The sequence below is a fragment of the Zonotrichia leucophrys genome, chromosome 11 (genome assembly GCF_028769735.1).
Source record: "Zonotrichia leucophrys gambelii isolate GWCS_2022_RI chromosome 11, RI_Zleu_2.0, whole genome shotgun sequence".
Lineage (NCBI taxonomy): Eukaryota > Metazoa > Chordata > Aves > Passeriformes > Passerellidae > Zonotrichia > Zonotrichia leucophrys.
In genome coordinates, this window is record NC_088181.1 from 3,716,312 (window position 1) to 3,726,630 (window position 10,319).

At 42.9% G+C, this 10,319-nt stretch overlaps 1 long non-coding RNA gene across 1 annotated transcript; it reads right to left on the reverse strand.

The window, feature by feature from the left end:
- Positions 1-599: 599 nt before the first annotated feature.
- LOC135452870 (uncharacterized) lies at positions 600-4,954 on the reverse strand. Its single transcript, XR_010441720.1, has 3 exons — positions 4,895-4,954; positions 1,743-1,796; positions 600-1,670 (listed from the first exon to the last, which is right to left on the reverse strand). It is a non-coding gene; the product is annotated as an uncharacterized LOC135452870 (long non-coding RNA).
- Between the last annotated feature and the right edge of the window lie 5,365 nt (positions 4,955-10,319).

Sequence of the window (10,319 nt, forward strand, 5' to 3'; positions counted from 1 at the left end):
AGAGAACCCTCTCCTTGTTAAACTCTTCAGGTTTGAGGGAACCAGGTCACACTTCAAGTGCATGAGTTCTGAAAATGCAATGGGTTTGAAAGATGGTTTTATTTTGAAGCAGGAGGAGCTATGAGGGCAATTAAATCTGCATCCTCCTGGCCATAGTTCAAAAAGAGCTAATGCTTCTGCTGTATTGCAGATGGAAATACAACATAATCCCATATTCTTAACAGCTGGACTCGAAGGATAATGAGTTTTTTCCACTTGGAGCCTCAGACAATTGTATGAGAATTGGTTCAGTGACATGAAATGATAGCAGCATGTGAGGGAGGAAAAGCAAAGCTGCTAATGCTTCACTAACACTGCAGTGATTTCCCAGACCTGCCTGCCCACATCTCACACAGCTCAGGGAAGAGAGGGCTCCTCTCTGGTTTGATTCCTACCAACCTCCAAATCAGGATGGATGCTGGCATTTGGGCATGGCAAACACATTCCCACCTGCACCCATGGGTGCAGTGTCACCCTCGAGCTAAGAATGGCACAGGAACAGATGAGAGGAGAAAAAGAGCTTTTATTACAAAGGATTCTTTGGTTTATATAGACTGATATGACATATTCTACTTGATTGGCTAGTTAATAAAAAACATTTCCACAAACTGTCCTTGAGAAGAACAGGAAAACAAAGTGGAAAAATTCAAACTGTAGATTGTTTATATTAACAAGTTATCACATTCCTACAACTCCTAAAATTCTCACAATTCTCGCTGTGAGCAACAATTGTCATTTCTCTGCCCCTGACCAGGCTGGCATCACATTGCAGGACTGGTTCCTCAGCTGCTGACCCGTGTGCTCACAACCAGGGCATGTCCCGGTCACCTCTGTCCCTGTCCCCTTGTGCAGCTGCCACCTTGCTCTGGGTGTTGAATGAACTCACCCCTGCATCAGCAGCCAGCTCAACCTGTGGGGCTGAGAAGGAGATTGCAAAGCTGCAGCAGCTTCCTCTAGTTAATAAAAAACATTTTTTTCACATCCTGTCCTTGAGGAAAACAAAGTGGAAAAACGCTACCTGTAGATTGTTTGTACTAACAAGTATCACATTCCTACAACTCCTAAAATTCTCACAATTCTCACTGTGAGAAACAATTGCCATTTCTCTCTCCCTGATCCACATTGCAGGACTGGTTCCTCAGCTGCTGACCCATGGTCACAACCAGTTCTGTCCCTGTCCCCTCGTGCAGCTGCCACCTTTTCTCTGGGTGTTGAATGAACTCATCCCTGCATCAGTCAGTTCAGTCTGCTGGTTGTGATGGGGCTGAGGACATTGCAAAGCTGCAGCAGCTTCCTCCTGGAGCTCCTGTGGATGGGTACATTTGTTAGGTGACATCTGGTGTCCATCAGAAGCTCAGCACCTGCAGAGTTGTTTCCTTTTCAGCAGTTGTGCTGGTTGTGCTGTGCTTTCTGAGGTCACATCATCTGTTCCATTGATGGGGTGGCAATGTGAGGCCAGGGCTCCTGCAGGGAGCTCTGTGTCCCATCACAGCACCCACGGCTCTGCAGAGGGATCTTTGGAGATGGAGGTGGGACAGGATGCCCATGAAAGCCGTCAGCTGTTAAGTGCTATTTGTTTTCTTTCACTGGCCATTGATTTTTGTCTTTCTGTTGGATTTTTCAGCTTGCTACTGAGGAGAAATTTTAGCATTAAAGATGCTGAGGAGAAAAAAAATTAAATATTCACCATCTGTGCTACTTACCAGGACAATGTCCCTGGAGAGGAGTGTGCTTTGTCCCAGGGAGTTTTCACAACACTGAAATAACAGAGACACCCAGTTCCTCTGTGTCCCGTCACTGAGTGCCACTGCAGTGCCATTTCTGCACCCAGTTCCTCTGTGTCCCTGTCACTGAGTGCCACTGCAGTGCCATTTCTGAGGAGCACAGAAGGCTGTGGAGAGGAAAAAGGAGAGGCAGCTTTTGGTGCCTCTCCTCAGTGAGCACTGGGAGCTGCTGGGCTGGATGGGGCTGCTTAGAAAACCATCTCAGTTTCACAGCTGCATCCTGCCTTTGAGAGCAAATCAATAGAAATTATGTTGCTCTGTAACTTGGGCTTGTTTATGATCAACTCAGGCTGATTTTTGTGTCCCAGGGCTGTTTTTGGGGTTCCAGGGCTGTTTTTGGGTCTCAGGGCTGTTTTTCGTGTCCCAGGACTGTGTTTTGTGTCCCAGAAGTGTGTTTTTGTGTCCCAGGACTGTGTTTTGTGTCCCAGGACTGGTTTCTGTGTCCCAGGAGTGTATTTTTTGTATCCCAAGACTGGTTTTTGTGTACCAGGGCTGTGTTTTTTGTGTCCCAGGACTGGTTTTTGTGTCCCAGGGCTGTGTTTTTTGTGTCCCAGGACAGGTTTTTGTGTCCCAGGACTGGTTTTTGTGTCCCAGGGCTGTGTTTTTTGTATCCCAGGACTGGTTTTTGTGTCCCAGGGCTGTGTTTTTTGTGTCCCAGGACTGGTTTTTGTGTCCCAGGGCTGTGTTTTTTGTGTCCCTCAGTGCCAGCTGTGTGTGGCTGACTGGGAGCTGTGCTCTGAGCTGTGCCCAGTGTGAGCACTGAGCCCAGACACTGCTTGGCTGGGGGATTTGCACTTTTCAGTTCATTTACAGGTGCTGGGCCATCACAGAACTGCTAAAAGAAGGAAATGCTTGAGCAGACAAATTCTCCATGTGTATCTCTGCAGTTTATTTTAGTTATTGACTGTCACAAGTTACCAAATGTGCCCCCTGTGGGAATTCCTCCTTGGGTAAATGTGTGCAAAGGTGTTGTAAAGATAGATTAATGTAAGAGCAGTTGATTCTTCACCCTCTTGTGAGGAAAGTCCTCCAGGAAGGAGGGATCAGAGGCAGTGAAAACACTTTTAGCATTGTTTTCTTCAGGAAATAAGGAATCACTTATTGCCATCACTTTTATTGTCTGGTATTTTTAGTGCTTCCAAAAGCATTTGAATTTTTCAAGAAATTTCAACCCAAATCTTTCTCAAGTGAGTGTCAAGCACTGGGTGTTGTATAAATGTTCACTGTGGAGTACAGTGAAGTGAAAAAAGGATAAATGGACCTAAAGGGATGCCGTGAGCCTGTCCAGGTGTGTTCCTGCACTTACCCATTTTTCTGGCAGGTGATTGGCACTTTTCCACATTTTTCCCACATAAATCTTCCATCAAAGTATCAAACACAGATTATGAGAGAAAGCTGGATTGCCTTGGTGTGTCCCTTCCAAGCTAAATGCTTATAGCCAGGGAATTAACACAGCATAACTGGGTTGTATTCAAGGTCTTTCGTAGTCAATTTTAAGTTTTGTGTTTTATTGGGTACCCAAAACTATTCAGAAAAAAAAAACCCAAAAAACAAAATCACTTTTTGCCACTTGTATCTAATAAATGAATGTATATTCATAAATCTGTAGCAGGGCTGGGGAACAGCAAGATGTAACCTGACATTTTGGCTTTAAACAAAAAAAAAACAAACAATCAAACAAACAAATAAAATCTGCTGCTAAGGCTGTAATGATTATGTGCAAATGCAGATTTCTGTGTTTTTTTGCTGGAGATGCCATAATTGCCTGCAGGATGCATTAGCTCCCTGCAACAGCTCAGCATTGAAAACCAGAAGGTTGTATGGCATTTTTATATTATGTGTAATGCTAATCAATATCCATCTCTTCCTCTTTATCATCTCTTAATTGTGGGCAGAATTAACAAAGATAATCTCTGGAAGGCAGCAGCTGTGGCAGAAAGAGATCAATTAAACAGTACCTGGTCAGATGGTGAGGAAATAAAAGATATTCTGTTTCCATTTTTAAGAAAAAAGTAATTTTTACTAGATTGTTGAAGCTAATAGGCCTTTTTTTCTTTTTAAAGAATGAAAAGTATGAAGGAAAATTAAAGTAACAGTCACTGAAGCAGATTTGCAAAACTCTCTGCTAAATGTGACTTTTAAATGAGACAATTCATTAACCCAGCTACTGGGGATTGGATTGGAATTATTTACTGAATCTTAGCCAGAGTCAGAATTTGGGACTGTTTAGGGGAGTGGTGGAAAAGAGAAAGATTGAGAATTAAATTGACACATGTTGTTTCTGCCTAATTACAGAAGAAAAGGAAATGATGCCAGAACTTTAAACAGGAAAAAAATCATTACATTATTACAGTCTGTATCTGAGAATATACTTAGATAGACTTCATGTTCCAGAATGGTATTTAAAATGCAATTTAAATATTTAAATTGTGTTTGCTTAAATTTTTTAAAATAAATGTTGTTGTGGTTTTATTTCAGAGAATATCCTCCTGATGAGATAGCCTTGAAATTTCATATTTTTACTGCAACTAAAAAGTTCTCCTAACGAGTTCTGTTGGAGTTAAGAGGATGCCTTTAGGCAAAGGATAAACTTTTAATTGGATTTTTGAATAATCATCTTTTGAGTCCTGCTCAAACTTCAGATTGTGTTTGAAACACATTTTGCACCGTAGATCTTTGATGTCCCGCTCCAAACGTGCAGCTCTCTGCTGGATTTATGGCGCAGCCTCCCTGCAAGGGGACAGTGCTGGGGTTTGTAGGGACGGACCTTAAAAATCACCAGCTCCATCCCATCCATGGCCAGGGACACTTTCCACTGTCCCAGGTGCTCCAAGCCCTGGCCTGGGGCACTTCCAGGGATCCAGGGGCAGCCACAGCTGCTCTGAGCAATAAATATTCTGTTTATTCTGTATTTGAATCACCCCAGGCTGGATTTGCTCTCCTGGCTCCCAGGATACCCCTGACATCCTCCTGCACCCCCAGATCCCTTCCTGCAGGGCTGCTCACCAGCCTCTCTTATCCCAACATTTAAAATCTAAATTAAATTTTAAATAAAATCTTCCATTTCATACCCCAGTAAAACTCTTCCTCAGATCTGAGATTTTCATCTCCTGTTGCTGATCTTGCCCCACCGCTCTCCTTGCTGCTTTTCTCTGGTTTGGCTCCCAGCCCCTCATGTCCTTTTTATTCTCTTGGTGAGCAGCAGCAGGGCTGGGCTCACAGTTTGCTCTCACCAGGTGGGGTTCCCAGAGCTTTGCCCTGCCCTGGGTGTCAGGGACACAGCTGGAGAGGGGATTCTTGCTCAGAGCCTGCAGGCCAAGCAGTGGAGCAAATGCTCCAAAGAATTCAGCTGTCTGATATTTCCCCTGGGCCTGTGCAAGAAAAGACTTTCAGAGGCTTCAAATCAGGAGAGATTTGTCCAGCTTTCACAAGAACCTGGTTATCTCCCAGTTCCACCACCAGAGCACTGAGGGAAAAAGGTGCTGAAGCATCTTTGGGAAGTTGCAATAACAGCAGAGCACTGTCACAGACATCTTTTATGAAAAATCCTTTCCTTAGGATTTTTCCTCCTGAGAAGCTGAGAGGCCTCAGGAACAAAATGTAAACATTGATTATCTGCTGCTGTGGAATGCAACAGGTGCATCTGGGATTGGTCTCATGTGGTTGTTTCTAATTAATGGCCAATCACAGTCAGCTGGCTCAGGCTCTGTCTGAGACAGAAGCTCCGAGACAAAATCATTATCATTCCTTCTTTTTCTATTCTTAGCCAGCCTTCTGATGAAATCCTTTCTTCTATTCTTTTAGGATAGTTTGAATATAATCCTTTCTTCTATTCTTTTAGTATAGTTTTAATATCATATTTATCATATTTAGTATAGTTTTAATATAATATATATCATAAAATAATAAACCAGCCTTCTGAAACATGGAGTCAGATCCTCATCTCTTCCCTCAGACCCCTGTGAACACCGTCACAGAGCACAGTGATACCTGATCCTCACAACTTTGTCCTCAGATATTGAGGGTTTTTCTCCCTGCTGAAAATTAGGTATGGAGGTGCACAGGAGCATTCAAACTGAAAGGACTGAATTTTAAAATAATATCAGGCTGGTTTAACTTGGGACAGCTGTTCTCTGCTTCTGCCCCACCTGTTCCCAAGCAGCCCATGGAGGGATTCTTGGCACAGATCCACCATGGAAAACCGCAGTTTATATTTGATGGCAAGGATCTGTTCCGTGAGGCACAGCAGCACAGGTGTATTCCTCTGGTTTTTAACATGCAGCTGATTTAGATAAGATCACTCAGAGCCCATCAGGGCAATAAAATGTGGTGTTGGAAAGTGCAGCTCCCCAGCTGCATCAGGAGCCTGTGCAGGGCTGGCTGAGGGAGCCTGAACAGAATGAACGATGTAGGAGGGAGAGCTTTTAAAACAGAACAAGGCTCTTCTCCCTGCTACACAGATTCTTCATTTCTTTTCCTGAAGGAAATAATTCTGAGGATTTCAGTCTATTCAGTCTGACACAAGTGGCTGAGAAAGGGAGGATTGAAAGAGCAGGTTCTTGATATAAAATATATTGAAGTAAGATATGAGAGCGCTTTTCCCTGAAGTGCTCACTGCTATGCTTAGGCCATTGTTAATGTGATGAAATTTATTAATTAAGAGGAATTTATTCACTATGTTGCCATCTCTTTTGCTGTTTCCCTTCCTCCCTGGTACAGAGAGTGTCTCTACCAGTCTGTATTCCATAGGCTTTGATGCATACATTAAAGTAGGAGGTAAAAAAACATTCTCAATCAGAATAAGCCAGTGTTTGAGGCAAATCCATGTTTGATTCTGTTCCATGAAGCAATTTTCTTTCCTTAGCCCATACTAAACTCCAGGTTACAGGTTTATATTGGGAAAATAAATATTAGAAAAGAGAATGAATGAAATAAGAACTATTAACATGTCCCACTTCTTCCTTTTTTTCCCCCCTCAGTGAATTTATTTATTGGCATATCAGTGAGTGTAATTCTCCATAACCAAGTTCATAAAGTGAGGGAGAAAAGAACACTAATTAGATCATCTCTGACTTTTATAGGATTAAAACCTTCCTGCCCACAGACAGACAGCTGAAATAGTGGCTCTGTTGAAATGATCATTGAAACTCCTAATGGCTTTCACAGAGGCCCTGGTGATTTGTCAGCCCCTTTGCTCATTTGGACTCTCTTGATTTATCTCAGGTTTGCTCTTCCTGTGTGTGTTTATTGCTCTTGATGCAGCCTATCAAGCCATGCAGCCCCCTATGATAGCTCTGTGGAGATATATTTAATTTGATTTGCTGCTGTCCCCAGGAGTTTATTCCCTGTCAAACAGCTGCCTGTTGCAGAGAAACCTCAGTACAGAAGCACATAATGGTTTATGGATGGAGCATTTAACAGCCACCAGTGAGTGGCATCTGTCTGGAAAATCTGTCCCAAACAAAGGCATGTGCAAAGAGCATTGTTCTGCAGATCTGTGGGGATCTATCCACAATGCAGAATTGGCTGACAAGTGTGTTCAGGAGTTTATAAACACCTCTGCTGTCCGAATGCCTCTTGGTGTGCATTTTAGCCCATGACTCCTGAGCAGGTTCTTAATGGGAGGAGAAAGTCCTTCAGCATTCATTGCTGTGCTTTGGTGCTGTGCCATTCTTCATCTCTCCACATCAGGGCTTGTTTCTCTCTCTTTCCTGTTCCTCCCAAGGGAAAAAAAATTGACTGCTTAAATGTCTACTGGGCATGAAAAAAAAAAATAAAATCGGTGTTAACAGGGAATTAACTGAGGTTGCTAAAACAAGAGACACAGCAAGGCACATCATTTGCATGTGTTAATGGGAGTGAGGGAATGAAAAAAGAGGAATTGCCAGCGCTCCATCAGTGCCAGAGCAGTCACTGGAGCCACCCTGACACTGATCTAGTGCCCCTGGCCCCGTGCCAGGGTACATCCAGTAAGTGAAGTCCTGCCCTTGCTGAGAGCGCTGGCATTTCCATTCCAAAGGGCTGCACTTCAGGCACTGCTTTCCATGCAGTGATTAATTTCTATTATTCCACCGTGTGTGTGGCTTCTCACATCCTCTCAGGGTCACGCAGATGAGCAGGAAATCTGAAATGGAAACACTGGGATGTCAGGTGAGAGTGGCATTTTCCACTGGGGTTAAAAATGTTACCTATAACATTAATGGGGTTTTGTGGGAGCTGGGTGCCACATTCCCTAAGCACTGCCCTGCTCACCTGTTGGAGTGCTGGATGCTGAGAATTTTAAACTTTCAATGCTGAAACACACCAACCCACCAAAAAATTCTGTATTTGACCTGAGGCCGTGGAGAAGGCTTCCAAAATTGATTGGTAGCACTGGGATTGTGGGTGTGGAGTTTGGTTAGGAGTGTGTAATATCACAGGGTGGAAAACTTCAGCTGCCAAGCCATTCCATGTCTCCTGTCTTAGCCTGGTGACCATGTGCAGGTTTTGAAAATGCATTTTTGACATTTTTGGAGCCCTGATGAGCTGCAAATCTGAGTGCCACAAACAAAGGCTGTTCTGAGACCTGCTGGGTACTCCTTGTGGTGCCTCCGCATCCAGAAATCCCCATTTTCCTCCATTCACACCAATATTCACCTTTCCTTTACAAAACTGTGGTCCTACCCCAACATAGCCTTTTTATAGGTTTATTTATTGTTGCCATATTTAATTTTGTGTAACAATTGCTCTCCTTGGCTTATCTATAAGATTTTAATTTCAAAGGCTCTTCCAAACCTTTTTGCACCATTATTTCAGAAGCCAGATCAGTTCTGTAGTTAGATGTGGAAAGTAGGATTCAAGTAAAAGGAAGATTCAGATTCTGGGAACTGAAGCCCCCAGAAGAAGCCTCCAGATCATTACAGAGTTTGCAGTCTATGGTAGCCCTTAAAATTCTCTCAGATCTGTAGATTTTCTGCTCTGCACTGTAAAATAATGCTTTGCTACTTTAGCCATTGTTTCATGCAGTCCTTCAGGCAGTAAATCCTCCTGTAAATTCAGTAAATCTTGCTGTGTAATAGTAATGCAGTGTCATATTCTGGGAAATTATTGTCAGTATTTTAGTTTTGTGGGATGTAGGTGCCCCCTGAATAACAAGACTGTGCTCTGTGTGTTTTCTGATGTGTTTGGCGCCTTTGTTGCTTCTTGAGGAGTACAGAAACTTCAGGGAATGGCAAAGAGAAGCATTTCAAAATACAAACCAAGTTATTGACAAGGAATAATAAGCAGTAGGTGATTGTAGGAGAAAACTGGATTAAAGTGAAATTATCACAGGTCTCACTTCTGCTGGGTCAGTACCAGCCTGCTCTGCATCTTCTGATGTCCTTGAAGTGTTTCTTGAGGAATTGGAAATGTTGTTTTTTCTGTGCTCAAACAAGAAATGTACTTATGTATTTTTAAACAAGGTGTGTTCTGTCTGGGTGCATTGTTCTGAGGAGAATGTTGCTGTGCATTTCCAATGGGCAAAGAATCCAATTAGAGAAGCATGAGGAGGTCTGATAAATACTGAATCCTGCTTGAAGAGGGAAATGAAAAATGTCTGGAGGCACCAACCAAGCATTCTTTTGAATGCTAACAAAAAAGACATTTAATGCTTTATGGTAAACCCATCCATACAGCCAAGATGCTGGAGAGGACATGGATACATGCTCAGGTTTTCTGTTTGTGCAGCTCATTAAAGGAATGATCTGGGTTTTGTTTTGAAGCATTTCTTGTGACTAGAGGAGTGCAGAAGAACACAATAAATTTAGTTTATAAAAATACCAGCTGTAGAGTGAAAATCAGCAGAACCTTGAGAGGAATTAACACCTTTAGGTTCAGTGGGACCCCTCCAGCTTAACCTGGATATAGGATATAATTCCCTGAGTGCAAAAGCCACATCACAACACATGGAGATATGAAATAAAGCAGCACAAAGATGGTTTCTGCAATCCTGTAGGTGGCTGAGGGTTCAAATTTTATGAGAGAGAAGGAATTTATCTTGAACCTTGTCTGAAGGGAAGGGGAGCAGCTGAGCATGGAAATCACCAGAAGGGAACAAGTAAGGCTTTAAATCCCTAACCTCCATTTTCCTCGGCAGCTTCCCCACCAGGAGTCCAGGGAAGTTCTGCTTCTCCACTCATTTCTGCACCATGGTTTTGTTGGTAGCTGTGCACACTAAAAATGCTTGTTTTACCTGTTTGCAGGGGATTTACTTGTCCAGTAGTGTCTGTAATTCCTTCTAATCTACTTAAGGGATTTACCAAAGCACCACCATGAGTGAGAAGGCATAATGCTGTTTTTGTGCCATGGAATAACAGGAATATCCTTCGATATGGGTAATGGCTGTGCTTCCACTCCTCAGCTTTTCTATATTTCTCCGTTTCCTGCCTTTCTGCTCTTTGTTTTCCCTTTGGAAATGTGTCAGTTCTCCATCCCTGTTTGTTTACATCATCAATAATTCAACACAGGATATTTCCC